This window comes from Ursus arctos, unplaced genomic scaffold (assembly GCF_023065955.2).
Source record: "Ursus arctos isolate Adak ecotype North America unplaced genomic scaffold, UrsArc2.0 scaffold_21, whole genome shotgun sequence".
Classification (NCBI taxonomy): domain Eukaryota; kingdom Metazoa; phylum Chordata; class Mammalia; order Carnivora; family Ursidae; genus Ursus; species Ursus arctos.
In genome coordinates this window covers 12,847,885-12,862,190 of record NW_026622886.1, presented here as the reverse complement: position 1 = coordinate 12,862,190, position 14,306 = coordinate 12,847,885, and the positions used below count along the sequence as shown (strand labels likewise).

Here is a 14,306-nt window from a genome sequence, read left to right as displayed (position 1 = left end):
CTCTCAGATAGTATTTTTGAAGTTCATTTGGAGATCAAAATTTGCTATACCGCACATATTGTGCAACGGACAACCAGAGGTGTTTTGTGAGTAGACATGTGAAGACCGTACTAACAGTGATTATATATAATGATACTCTTGCAGCCAGAGTGCTTGGTTCCAATCCCTGTCCTAGCACTTTAAATGTCTCCCATTGTTTTGACTGTGGGTTAATATTCAATGTTGAACTAGTATCCTTTGCTTTTTTTCTCTTCTTAGAATCTCTACTGTCAGGAGGAAAGTTGGCCCAGAGATCCTTTCCTCAGGTAAGTGATGTAATGTGGTAGAAAAAGGCATGTGTTCTAAAAGCCTAAGAATTAGGTGAAATTAGAAGATTCAGGGTATAGACAAAATGTTTCTGAGAAACAACGAGAAAGATTGGGGCTGCTTTGTGTTTTACCAGACAAGAAAAAGATTCCTTGAGGATGAGAGGAGAGAGGTTCTATGGAGGGGTATTGATGAAAGCAGGAAGTCTAGGGGGTCCCAGAGAAAAGGTTCCTGTTCTCTGCTCTCCAGGCTGACAGCTGGGGAGGTGCCACACCTTAGAGAAGCTTGGGGATGGGATGGGAGATGACTTGGGCATCATGCCTTTCATACCCAAGAAGATAAAGTCATGCCCACCTCACAGAGAGTTACATTTCTTAACATGGCTTGAAAACAGGTGGAAAAAGAATCCTGTTCTATTCTCAGATGGTATGGAGGAAGCAAAGAGATCCTGAAGCAGCTATTTAGATAGGGAAGAGGACAGCTTCTCATTAAGCTATGTGGACTGATGACTGAAGAGCAATTGCTATAGTGGATGTCTCCGTGGACGTCTGTGCGGAGAGGTGATTCCAGCCCTAGATCTGCTCTATTTCCACCCCTGCAATCAATGTCAGCTCCCTAGAATTTAGACAAAACTCCATAGAAGAGAGAGGTAGCTGCAGTTCTAGATTCGTAAAATTTGACTACTGTCCTGACAACATTTATGTGCTCTTATTTATCCAGGTTTGCACTTCAAGATCCCTAGATACTATACTGCTCAGTCTCTGAAGCTTTGTTTTGTTTTGTTTTTGTGGCTATTCTTTAGCTAATCCTTCTAGAAAATGATATTATACCCAGATTGCCCAATTTATCAAGTACTTACATGTACTTACATACTCTCCCCTCCCCCAAATTTTAATTAATTCATTTTTAAGCCGGTAATATGTGTACTTGGTAAAAAATTCAAAAGACATCAGCTAAGTGTACTACAAGAAGTAAGTCTCCCTCCTACACTTGCCCTTCAGTCCTGCCACTGCTGTGAGTTTTTTATGTTTCCTATGATGTCATGTGTACCTATTCTCATATGTAAATACAGTCTAAAAACAGACCCACAATCGTATTTTACATACTGTTCTTTACCTTGCCTTTTCCATGTAACAATATGTCTTGGATATTATTCCATGGTTGTATTTGGCATTCCATTCTAGAGATGCACCATGATTTATTTGAGCAGTTGATGGGAATTTAGGTTGTTTCCAGATTTTTGTTATTAAGAGTAGTGCTACAATGAATTGTTTGTATAACTTCATTGCACATTATTTGAATATATTTGATAATACTAGAAGTAGAACATAAGTATGACAATTATGTGTGTTTAAAATTTTAACAGACACTGTCAGTGGCTCTCATAGGGATTATACCACGTGAAATTCCCATCTCAATATATGAGTGCCTGTTTTTCCTTTTATCAGACTTTCTTTTCTACCTGTTTTCATGCCATGATAAGAAATGTAACTCATTTGATAAGTGAAAAATAATATCTCATTGTGGTTTTTCATTTTATTTTAAAAATTAATTTGTATTTTCTTCTGTACTCTTTTTTTATCTGCTCATGACCTTTGCTCACTTTTCTTGTTGATTTTCATTTTATGTGTTCATAAAATCCATTATACATTTTATGAACTTAGTCCTTTGTAATATGTATTGTGAATTTTCTTCCAGTTTATTGTTTGTGCTTTGACTTTGTTTATTTCTTCAGAAAATTTATACTTTTTATTGATATGTGGTTTAATTCATCAACCTTTTATGGTTTTAGTCAGACCTTCTCTACTCAAGAGATTTCCTTTTTAAATCTCATGCTTTCTTTAGTACTTTTTTCTGTTTAAATCTTTCTCAGTAAGGAACTTATTGTTGTAAAGGGAAAGGCAGAATGTTAATTGCTGTGTTTATGATGTTCCATTTATAACTTTTACTTTAAATTAAGTTCCTGATGAATCATGTGTGATGGAATAAGATTCTACTTTGTACCTTCAAAATAATGTTTGAACCACTTAATTTAATTGCAAAAATAATATCTGCAAGAAAAAAGCTTTCAATATACATTTTCATACTGCAAAAAAAGCCATCCACTCTGGGTGAGTTGATTGTAACAAGATTGGAGTGGGGAGAAGTTCAGGGGGTGTGTCAGACTATTGTAAACTCAAGAGAACAAATGCAAACTATGACAAACATGGTTTACAGTTTCATGTGAACATAGACAATTCTCTAGGACCAACATTCTAAAAAATGTAGTTTTCTATAACAAGAATTTATATTCTCAACATTTTAAAAGTCAACAGTCCTTGAAATAATTAAAACAAACCTTTGAGTATTATAGGAAAACTGTCTTATTCTGTAAATTTAGGTAGAAATTTAACTTTAAGATAACATGATACAGAATAAGTATAGTTTTAATTTAAATTTTATGGTAACTGGTATATAAATATTATCTAAAGTTCTTCATTATCTAGCCAGAACAAAGTGTAATGGCCAGCCCAATGCTTTGCATTTTTAAAAACACTGGTGTTAACAATTCAAAATTTCTCATTAAATAATGTTGAAACACATTGTTATCATTACAACTATTATTTTAACCAAGGCTGAGTCAAAGACCTTGGGCACAGAATAACATACTTTAACGGATACAAAAAATGGACTTAAGCCATATGATGTTGCAAAAGATTGCACTTTGAATTTAAATTTAACAACTGATGAAAACTCTGTTGCAAGAATATTCTATCAGGCTTACTAATTTTTTTTATTAAAGTTTAAAAAATTTAATTTTTAATTACACAACAAAATATGAAGGCATTCAGTTTTGAAAACTATAAATACAACAGATAAAGCTAAAATCCTCTTTGTCTCTACTCCTTTACCTTTTTTTTTCTCTTCCAAAACCCCAACCTCAGACTGTTATAAGTTTGGTGCCTATACTTCTAGTCGAGTTACTTCTTTATTCAATAATGTACTTCTCCAATCTATTCACATTGAAAAGTGTAGATCTTGTTAGTTTCTTTCAACTGTTGCACAATATTCCATCAAATGGAATGTTGCATAAACAGCCACTTCCTCTGTTGATGAACATGTAGTTTTCTTTCAGTTTTTCATTATTATGAATAACATTGCAATTAATATGCTTGTAAATGTCTCATTATGCACCAATGATTTTTTTTAAGAAAAAAGTTCTCAAATAGGAATTTTGAGGCTCTAAGATACAAGCATTTTGAGTTAATATACTGTCAAATTATCCTCCAAAGTGTACTAATTCCTGCTTCCATCAGCACTGTATAAGAATACTGACTTCCCCAAATCTTTTCAACACTTAATTTTGTCAAACTTTAAAAATTATTGCTAATTTGGTGAATGTGAACTGTATTTCAGTATTTTAATTTGCATTTCACTGATTACTACTAAGTTGATTATCTTTTCATATGTATACTGACCATTCAAGTTTCTTCCTCTATGAATTGCCTGTTCATCTCCTTTGTTCATTCTTCTTTTGGACTTTTCAATCTCAATTTTCAAATTCTTATAGGATTGTTAGAATTCTTTATATTTTTCCAGATATTAATCCCTTTCATGTTATTTGGGTTGAAAATATTTTATCCATGCCTATTGATTATTGCAGTTTCTTTTGAATATGTGGATTGGTATCTTTCATCATCCCTGGAAAATTATCAGTTTTTTATTTCTTCAAATACTGTCTTATTACTCTTCTCTCCTCCCCTTCTCCAATCAAATTAATCATTGTCCATCTCTATCGTCTTTTGTGTCTCCACTCCTTTATTATTTTCTGTATTTTGCTTTCTCTCTATGCTACATTTTGGGTGACTTATCATAGTCTGTTTTCCAGTTTAGTAATTCTCTCTTTTGCTTTGTTCAGTTGTTAAACACATCCAGTTGTTTTTAAAATTAAATATTCCATTTTCATTGTCTTTTTTTTTCACATTTTGTAGGTCACGTTATGTAATTTCCACTTCCTTTCAGATATTTTCTGTCTTGACCTTATTTCTTTGCAAGCCTATTTGTTATATAATTGTCTGATTATTCCAAAATGTAACATTTTTTAGATCTCTTTTTTTTTTGGTTGTTTGCGTTTCTGTTCTCACTCATGGTATCATGTTTCCTTGTGGGGTTGCTTATTTTTGATTATGTACTACCAATAGCCCTTGAAAAATTATTTGTGAGGATTCCCTAGGGCATAGGGTAAAGTTTTCTCCTCTGGTTAAGATTTGCATTTGTGCTTGTCAGATCCCCAGAGGCATAAACAGTACAGAACCACTTTAAATTAAATTTACTGCTTGAGGTTTCCTGGACCACCCCACTGATGTGAGTTAGGGCTGAAAATCTATGCAAGAGACGATTTGTGGTTACCATTTTTAAGAGACAGTTTTTTCTTATTCTGTTTCCCCCCTCTGTTTTGCTCAGCATGAAATCCACCCTCCTCAAGTTCCCTGCATGTGGATTGTGGTTAAGAAGGTGGATTTACTTACTTCAGAGTTTTAGTTTAATGTGCTTATCTCATATATGATTCCTCAGGTCTGATGGGGTCTGTACTTTGACTTATCTACTCCATGCCTCTTTATGTCATCTAAATTGCAACTCCATCTTATCTGGATCAGCAGATGTCCTCAGTGAAAAAGCAACTTTGTGGCTGTTTACTTTTCTAGATATGTACTTTCTTCTAGAGTTTCTCTTGGCATCTCATCCTCACTATCCTTTCAATTCTTTGATGTTTCTAAGAAAATGATTTTAACGATTAGAGTTGGTATGAATAAACTAACCTTCCATTTCTGAAATTGGAGTTTGTAGGGCATCTTTTAAATTTACCTAGTGCTTACAGGATTCTTTCCTTTTCCTTGAAATTTGAAAATATCAACAGGATGTTTTGAGGTGACAACTTCTAAAAATTATTTTTTCTTGGTACAAAGTAAGTCTTTTTGTTTTAGCAATTTTAGAGTTTTTTCCCCAGCTAAGTAAAATCTTTATTTTATTGCGTCTTTATCACCGCTGTTCCATTTCTTCCAATCATTGCTTTAGGAACTGAGTCCCTCCTGTCTATCATTTTCATCTTTTGATTCCTTTTACTTTGTATTGTAGGAGAGTCTCTCAAGCTTATCTACCACATAAGTGATTTTGCCCCTCTGTAGTATTTTCACTATTTTAATTTCTATTTCTAGTCACATATAAGATATTTATGACATTATTTACTTCATTATAGCTTTTAAAATTTTTTTCTACTTTTGTTGTAGTATTTAGTTGTTTTCAAGTCATGTTTTTTTACATACTTATAGAAATGATGACTTTTGTAGCTTTATTGGATATTATATCCTAGTATAAATTTCCTATGAAAATGGTTTTATCTTTATTAGTAATCACAATATTTATATCTTTGTTGCAGATCCTTTGTATTTGTCCATTGTGGTTTTATTTATTCATTTTCAAATTTTTTATAATCATTTTAAAAAACTGAGATAATAATAACAAACATTTAAATGGTGAATTCCACTGAAAAGAATTAACCAAGGAAATGAAATATAAGCATCTGCCACACAATAAAAAGTAAAGCAGTTGAACTATAATATTTAAACATGCAAACAATTCTTTTTTTTTTTAACCTAAAGATATGGAAGAAGATACTTGGTCTTACTTATACATAGGCATTTTTAGTAATATATAAATGTGAGAAATCATTTGTGTTTAAAAGGAAGTCAGAAGGGGGAATTTCTAAGGCAAACTTTAAGAAAGTGGATGTTTGGATGTTTTTTGCTCCTCTCATTCCTCCTTACTTATTAGAAGAAGTAGAGAAATGAGTATAAATGAGCATTGAGACAAAATGTGGATATACCTGTTGCCACCACTGTAGGAAAAATAAATTTGTTCTAAAAGTCCTTCTGAACAGTCAATAGAAAAATACATTCAGGGGTGCCTGGGTGGCACAGCGGTTAAGCGTCTGCCTTCGGCTCAGGGTGTGATCCTGGCATTATGGGATCGAGCCCCACATCAGGCTCTTCCGCCATGAGCCTGCTTCTTCCTCTCCCACTTCCCCTGCTTCTTCCTCTCCCACTTCCCTCTCTTGCTGGCTGTCTCTATCTCTGTTGAATAAATAAATAAAATCTTAAAAAAAAAAAAAAAAGAAAAATACATTCAGAAACCATGTTAGAACTTGAGGTATGAAGTTTCTATTCTGGAAATGTTCAAAGTCTAGTTGGGGGGTGATACATATAAACATTAAGTACTTACAATGTGGTATCCTCTCTCTCTCTCTTCCTGTCCCTACCCAGTATATGTAAAAATGATTTATCCAAATGATATATAAAATTATATACCTAGGGGCACCTGGGTAGTGCAGTCGTTAAAGCGTCTGCCTTCGGCTCAGGGCGTGATCCCGGTGTTCCGGGATGGAGTCCCACATCGGGCTCCTCCACTGGGAGCCTGCTTCTTCCTCTCTCACTCGCCTGCTGTGTTCCCTGTCTCGCTGGCTGTCTCTCTGTCACATAAATAAATAAAATCTTAAAAAAAAATTATATACCTGTATATATAATGTATCTATATGTATTATATATCTTGGCATACAGAAGGAAAATAGCCATCTATATATACAAAATGAAGTTGGTAACAAAGATAGCATTTGTGTGAAATATTTTGCCTTTTTAGTTTCCTCTGGAACCCAGAAACCATTGGATTCCTGAAATTTTAAACCAAACTCAGATATTCTGATAATTGCATATCAAGTGCCCACTAGTAGCTAGGTATCTCCTACACAATATCATACAAAAATTTGGAAGATGATAAAAATCGTGCAAATGGGTTCCCCATTTCTTTTCCAAGAAAAACCTCCTAATGGGCTGCTGATGAGCTAATCAGGTCAAGTGCTCTCTGAGTTGCCCTCTTTATACAGAGTCAGCAAGCATAACATTTTGTTAACCTATTGACACAGAGGAAATTTGTTTTCCATCTGACCTTTTACAGTAACTACTCAAAAATTACTTTCTCTTCAGCTAACAAAGTTAGTGAATAAATTATCCAACTTTAACACTCACAGACAGGAGCATTTAAAATTTTTGTTTTTATTCCTGATCATTTGGTTTTCTCTTTCAGCCGTTACTTCTTTCCCTAGGAAAAAAGTTTTAATTTTTACTGAAAATTTGCAGTTGTGGTTTAGAGAGTAATAGTCTTGAACTATCTGGAACCAATCACATATTCACAAAGTAATTTGTTATTTTGCAAATATTACATTCATAGATGTTGAAATGATCCCATGATAGTTTTATGATACATAGAAATGTTATTAAGAATTTGTAACCATTTGTATAAGATAGAATAAAAGTTTAACTTTGGACTACATATAAACAAAGGGTTTCCTAAGGAAATAGTTATTAAAAATACATGGGGCATTTTAAATCTGAGAATAAACTCTTTTCCAAAATGGAAAAGTAATTATGGGTCTTTGTTACTATTCTTTATTAAATCTTGATTCTGAAAACTTCTACTCACCAAAATTTTCTTAAGTGTATTCATTCAAATTACTAAATTTCTTAAAAATAATAGCCCTTTATTTTGAGTTTTCTCAAGTCCACCCTTTTAAGTTTTTCAAACTGACCTTTCCCTAAAGAGGTCCAAATTAGAAGTTTACTCTAGTAAATTTAGTTTTAATGATTTTCTATATTTGTTCTAGCTGCAAAGATGGACATCCGATTCAATTCCAAAGGTAAGCCTTCCTTCAGTTGTTGGACCAATTTTAAATACTTCTTGGAGAATGAGATTATATATATTTCCTCTGCAGACTGTTCTAACTTTTACTGTCCTATGAATATTATTTAAGCATCATTAAATCCACTTACCTCTCCAATTTTCAGAGAAAAATTCAAGCTCGCTCACATTTCATTTATCATGAATAAGCACACAGGCTATTATTTTAACATTTTCCATTAACATAAATAAACAGCAATATTATTTTACACTTGTTAGAAAAATTCTATAGACTTGAAAGAACCAAGGACATTTTGGATCATCAGCAAATGGCCATTGTTCCTTTTGGAAGCTGTTCCTGGTCACTAAAAAGTGTATTGATTTAACCACAACTCATTAAACTGGGTTTAGTGACTTCACAAATTATATCAACAGCAACATTTCTTTCAGTTGAATATGCAAAGTGGGTTTTTATTCTTGTTATGTTTGATTATCTACCTTGAACAGTCTTATAATGGAACTAGTCAAGACATCATTAAATATTCTTATAATGGGGAAGTAACTCCTTTATGAAGCAGACAGTAATGTTTAAGTAATAACTACTTTTGTTATTAAATACTCTTACAAGATGTTTTTCTTCCTAAACTTTAATTTAATTTTGCATGGTGAGTAAAGTCTCTTTACTTTAATTATTTATAGAGCCAAGCACCCAACAGTCATAATATCTCTTAGTTTCTTTTAGAGCGGAAAAACAGGCCTTGCATGGAAATTCGTAAGGAATGTCAAAGAGCTGGTCCTGTTGGAAAGGTTAGTAGTTATAGAAAAATATTTCAAAAACATAAATGCAGCAGTTTTAAACATGGTTTAGTGCCCAGAATAACTTGTTAGGTTTTTTTTTTTTTTCATTTTTAACATAAATATCAACTGCCACTGTGTAATTGAGTCACAAACACATTTGAATTCAGGAATTTTTATACTGAAATATTTCTGTGTGAACAAATCCCATCTCACCAAACAGAAAGATTTTGTTACTGTTTGTGTATTTTAAAAGCGAGAAAGCCTTGTATTACACAGAACTCCATCGGGTATTTTATGTATCTGTGTACTTTCTTATTCCATTCCCCCTCTCATATTTGTGTTTCTCAAAATATCTGGGACAGCATTTTTTCATGCTTGGATGTACTTAAGAATATAGCATAGTGGTTAAAAACTTGGATTCTGTAGCCAGGCTGCCTGAGTTCAAATCTTGTTCTGCAACCTTTAGCTCTATTACTTTTGCAATTCATTCAAAACTCCTGTGCCTCAGTTTTCTTATCTATAAACCAGGAGTTGCATTAAATGTTTGTAGATTAAGATAACATTTGTAAAGCACTTAAAATAGTGGCTGGCACATAGCAAGCTCTCAATAAGTGTTAGTTTGTTTTGTTGTTTTGATTTGTTTGGTTTGGTTTTGTTTTTGGGAGAGAGAGGGCACACTAGTGGTGGGGTTGGGGAAGGGGCAGAGGTAGAGAGAGAGAGAATCCTAAGCCACAATGAACAAGACAGGTATATTTAGTCCTCTTAGAAGTTACAAGTTAGTGGAAGATTCATACAAATACACAGGTCATTATAATATAGTACAATAACCACTATGATGGGGTAGTGTAGGGTGCTGCAGTTTTTTAATGGAAGACACTTTACCGAGACTAAGAAAATCAGGAAAGTTTTTTTGGACCAACCTATGTCTAAGGAGAGATCTGAAGGATGGATAGAAGCTTGTCATGTGATAGTGAACGGGGTGGAGGAAGAGTTTCAAGTGGACAGGATATCCAGAGGACCCATTATGAGAAAGTTACACAAGGGGAGGGAACGTGGCACATTGAAGGACTTTAAAGAGACCCGGTTAAATGTACTATATGGTTCAGGCCAGATGTAGTGCACACGGCCACTTTATTCTGAGAACAGGGAGTCATTGAAGAGACAGAAAAGGAGAGTGTCATGTTCTGATTTTAGTTTTTTAAAGATCCCTGTAATTCCAGTATAGATCATGTAGTGGAGTGAGATAAAAGTGGATACAGCATGGCCAGTTAAAATGCTACTACAACATCCAGAGGATTGTCTGATTTTGTTAGTTCGAGCCTTCTCTCTTTTATTCTTGGCCAACCTAACTAGAGTTTATCAATTTGTCAATCTTTTCAATGAAACATTGATTTTCTCTATTGTTTTACCATTCTCTATTCACTAATTTTCACCCTAATGTTTATTATTTCCTTCCTTCTTCTTTCTTTAGGTTAGGTTGCTCTTCTTTTTCTAGTGTTTTATGGTGGAAGGTTAGGTTATTGATTTTTGGTTTTCCTTCCTTTTTAATATAGACTTTTTAAACTATAAATTTCCCACTGCGTTAGCTGCCTCTTATATATTTTTGCATGTTGTGTCTTCATTCGTCTCAACTTATTTTATAATTTTCCCTTTGATTTCATCTTTGATCTACAGATTAGTTAAGAAAGTGTTGCTTAATTTCCACGTATTTGTGAAGTTTGTGTTTCCAAATTTTCTCCTGTTTTTGATTTCTAATTTTATTCCATTGTGATCGGAGAAAATATTTTGCATTATTTCTATCATTTTAAATGTACTGAAGTTAGTTTTATGGCCTAGTGTACAGCCTGTCCTAGAGAGTGTTCTATGTGCATTTGAGAAGATTGTGTATTTTGCTGCTGGTGGGTCATGATCTATTATATCTAGCAGCCTTACAGCATGTTCTATATCCAGGTCTCTTATATCCTTGTGACTTTTCTGTCTAGGTGCTCTATCCGTTATTGAAAGTTGAGTATTCAAGTTTCCAACTATTGAATTTTCTGCTTTTGCCCTCATTTCGGTCAGTTTTTTCATGTATTTTGGTGCTCTGTTATTTGCATATGTTTATAATTGATGTATCTTCTTTATTGATTGACCTTTTATCATTATAAAATGTTCTCCTTTATATCTGGTAACATTTTTTTTTGTTTTAAAGTCTATTTTGTCCTATATTTGTATTGCTACTTTAGCTTTCTTGTGACTGCTGTTTGCCTGATTTCTTTATCCATATTTTTACTTTCACTTTATTCGTATTTTTAGTTTGAAATGTATGTCCTTTAGACAGTGTATATTGAATCTTATTTTTTTATCTAGTCTGACAGTCTCATTCTTTTGATCGGATTATTTAAACTATTCACATGTAAAGTTATTATTGATACAGTTGGAATTATGTCTGACATTTTAGTTTTTGTTTTCTATATGTGTCATGTCTTTTTTGTTCCTGTATTCCTCCTTCTTTCTTTGGTATTAAGTGAATATTTTCCAATGTAGCATTTTAATCTAACAATTTTTTCCCCTATATTTTTTGTTATTTCCTTAGTGATTGCTCTAGGGATTACTATATACATTGTAATTTATCAGAATCAGCTTGAGATTTATACTAATTTAATTCCAGCGAAATATAGAAATGTTATGTCTCTATACATCTACTTCCTGTTTCCCTTTTTTTGTGGCATTATTGTTTTACATATTATATCTGTAAATGTTGCAAACCCAACAATACATTGTTATAATTATTACTCTATATACTTTTCTGTTTTTTAAAGAAGCTGAGAGCAAGTATGTCTGTGTATAAACTCTCCAATGAGAACAAGTACATTTTTTATAGTACATATATAGAGAAAGCTAGTTTACTTATATATACCCATATATATCTCTATATATCTATGTTTAAGTATATATATCTTTTGTTATATTAGCCTTTTTATTTATCATTTCTGGTTCTCTTCATTTGTTTCTGTGGATCTGTTACTATTTGACATCATTTCCTTAGCCCAGTACAACTGTACTTCCACTCTTCTCCTTTGTTCTGTTACTGGGAAATCTTTTACATTTCCATATGTTATAGTCTCAACAATACATTTTATATATGTCGTTTGTAAAATCAACTAAGAGAAGAAAGGAGAAGAAATATGCTGTCTTTTATAATTACCTTCACTTTTATAGTTACCTTCACTGAGTGCTTTTTGTTTTTTCATATAGATTCAGATAACTGGTAGGAGCCACTTGCTTGCAGCTTGAATTTCTTTTAATACTTCTGATAAGATGGGTCTGCTAGGAATAGATTCTGTTTTTATTTATTGAGAAATGTCTTTATTTTGCCTTATTTTTGTTGAATATAAGACACTTGGTCGGTAGTTTTTTTCTTTGTGCACTCTGAATATGTTATCCTGCTGCTTTCTAGCCTCAATTTTTCTTTTGTTGCATTCAAAATTTTCTCTTAATCTTTGGCTTTCAGCTTTTTTACTATCATGTATGTGTTTGTGGATCTTTTTGTATTTATCCCACTTGGAGCTCATTGAGCTTCCTGAACATGTAGATCAATGTTTTCAATAAACGTGGGAGCTTTTCAGCTACTATTTTTTTGAATATTTTTTCTGCTTTTCTCTCTCTTTTGTTTTTCTGGTTCTCCTGTTACATGTATTTTGGTATGTTCTGTGGTGTCCCATATTTCTCTAAGTTTGTTTTTTCCATCCTCTCTCTATGTTCTTTGGATTGCATAATCAAAATTAATTTAGCTTTATGTTTGCTGAGTCTTTCTTCTTCCAATTCAAATCCTCAATTAAGCCCTTCTGGTGAATTATTTATTTTATTTGTTGTGCTTTTTAAGACCAGAATTTTCATTTAAAAAATAATTTGTATCTTCTTATTGATTTTGTTGTGACACTGTCACCATCCCTTCCTTTACTTCATAATCACAGTATCCATTAGTTATTTGAAAATACTTAAATTGGCTACTTTGAAGACTTTTTTTTTCAGTGTATGAATCATTCTTTCCTGTTTGTTTGCTTATCTCATTTTTTTGTTGTTGTTGGAAGCTGAACATTTTAGATAATTTATTGTAACAATTTTGAGTGTTAGTTCCCACCCTCTAGAGCTTGTTATTATTATTTGCTTGTTTACTTGCTTATTGACTGACTATATTATTTCAGTGAAATCTGTTTCTTTCCCTGCAATATGAAGCTTCTTTTTTTTTTTTTATGATTTTTTATTATATTATGTTAGTCACCATACAGTACATCCCCGGTTTTTGATGTAAGGCTCGATGATTCATTAGTTGTGTATAACACCCAGTGCACCATGCAATACGTGCCCTCCTTACTACCCATCACCGGCCTATCCCATTCCCCCACCCCTCTCCCCTCTGTAGCCCTCAGTTTGTTTCTCATAGTCCATAGTCTCTCATGTTTCATTCCCCCTTCTGATTACCCCCCCTTTCTTTATCCCTTTCTTCCCCTACTGATCATTCTAGTTCTTATGTTCCATAGATGAGAGAAATCTGCAATATGAAGCTTCTGATGTTGTTCTTCTGGGGGGAAGCTTTGGTATGCCCACAGTTACCGTGGGAAGACAATGAATTTGGGAGGTTTTTGTTTTGTTTTGTTTTGCTTTGTTTTTGTTTTTGTTTATATATTTCTCTGGTCACAGCCAGCTCTTAAGCTCTAACAGTTGCTGGCTGATTGCTCTATTGCTTTCAGTGATGCTTTGGGACACAGATTGCTTTAAACACTAATGCAATAAAATTTGGGCTTTTTGAAAGGATAGTTTTTGAGGTCAATGTTTGATATATCCCCTTACACCAGGAAGGCCCCTCCCAGATGTCTCTTTTCCTGTTTCTCTTCAGCAAAGCATCCAGTTTATAGTTTAACCTATATCTCCAGTGAGTAACAATTTCATCGCAATTGTCTTTCACTACACCTTGATTATTTTTGAGAGCACCTTTAGACTTGAACTTCTTCATGCTCTGTTGGAAATGAAGTCAGTTCCTTTGGGGAACTGCTTCTCCCAGTGGGCAGAATCTCTGAGCTTCTCCCTATGGACAAAATCTCTGAGCCACAGGTTTGGTGCTGGGGGCACACTTCTTTGAATGAGACTCCCACTTTAGGAGCTAAGCACTTAGTGGAGAGGGGACAGTAGCCCCAGGTCTCCTTGGCTTTCCTCTCCTGATGTGGGACCTCCACGTTGTAAGCCAGGGAAAGGGCAAATGGGGTCCCAATATTCTCAGTGGCCTTGACGTTTTAAAACCTCCCTTTAATGAGTGGGGTCTGGGCAGAAGAAGGGGGACCCTACCTCTCAATTAGAGTTTGGAAAAGGTGGAAGATCATCCATCTTCAAGGAGACACATTTAATTTCTGGCATCAGAATCAAGGCAGAGTAGGCAGGACTGGTCTATAAAATGAGTTAACACTCTGCGGAGTTCTTAGACTCAGGAAATGGGACCTTTAGGGGATGGGTACTAA

At 33.8% G+C, this 14,306-nt stretch overlaps 1 long non-coding RNA gene across 1 annotated transcript in view; it reads left to right on the top strand.

Annotated features, from left to right (window-relative positions):
- The first annotated feature begins 251 nt into the window (after positions 1-251).
- LOC123001145 (uncharacterized) overlaps positions 252-14,306 on the top strand; it is a 40,363-nt gene continuing 26,308 nt past the window's right edge. The window contains exons 1-3 of the long non-coding RNA XR_006409764.3: positions 252-305; positions 8,000-8,032; positions 8,746-8,820. This is a non-coding gene — a long non-coding RNA (uncharacterized LOC123001145). The remainder of the gene's footprint in view (positions 306-7,999; positions 8,033-8,745; positions 8,821-14,306) is intronic.